Here is an 862-nt window from a genome sequence, read left to right on the forward strand (position 1 = left end):
CTGAGGCAGGAGAATCGCTTGAACCCAGGAGATGGCGGTTGCAGTGAGCCAGGATCGCACCACTGCACTCCAGCCTGGGCAACAGAGTGAGACTCCATCTCAAAAAAAAGAAAAACAAAAGTTAAATATGTTAAGAACATATATATCAGAATGAAGATAAATGATGTTAAAGAGAACTAAGGTCTTTGCATTGTTTAGGAGGAGAATATACTAAATAGTAATAGATTTAAATGAGTCAAAAATAGATGTTATAATTTATATCTTAAGTAACTACTAAAACTAAAAATGTATGTAACATATACACTCCTTACAGACAGAGTGAGACTCTGTCTCAAAAACATAATAATTAAAATACAGAAGTTAGCTGAGCTTGGTGGCACAGGCCTGTAATCCCAGCTACTTAGGAGGCTGAGACAGGAGACTTGCTTGAACCCGGGAGGTGGCGGTTACAGTGAGCCAGGATCATGCCACTGCACTCCAGCCTGGGCAACAGAGTGAGACTCTGTCTCACAAAGAAAAAAAGTGATATATACATACAGTGGAATATTATTCAGCCACTAAAAAGGAGAACGTTCTGACACATGCTACAATATGGATGAAGCTTGAAGACATAAGGCTAAACACAAAAGGATAAATCTTATATGGTTCCATCTAGATCAGGTGTCTGGAGTGGTCATATTCATAGAGACCAAAGTCAGTTTCAAGGTTACCGGGGGGCGGGAGGGGGAAGTATGGCAGTTAAATTGCTTACTGGGTACAGAGTTTTCCATCGGAGTGGTGAAAAGTTTTGGTAATAGACAGCTGTGATGGTTGTGCAACACTGTACTTAAGGTACTAAATACCCCGAATTATAAACTTCAAA

At 40.0% G+C, this 862-nt stretch overlaps 1 protein-coding gene across 1 annotated transcript in view; it reads right to left on the reverse strand.

The window, feature by feature from the left end:
* Nucleotides 1–862, reverse strand: part of LOC105501456 (E3 ubiquitin-protein ligase HERC2-like) — an 8,858-nt gene that overhangs the window by 215 nt on the left and 7,781 nt on the right. The window lies entirely within an intron of this gene.

The sequence above is a fragment of the Colobus angolensis genome, unplaced genomic scaffold, assembly GCF_000951035.1.
Source record: "Colobus angolensis palliatus isolate OR3802 unplaced genomic scaffold, Cang.pa_1.0 Scaffold710, whole genome shotgun sequence".
Lineage (NCBI taxonomy): Eukaryota > Metazoa > Chordata > Mammalia > Primates > Cercopithecidae > Colobus > Colobus angolensis.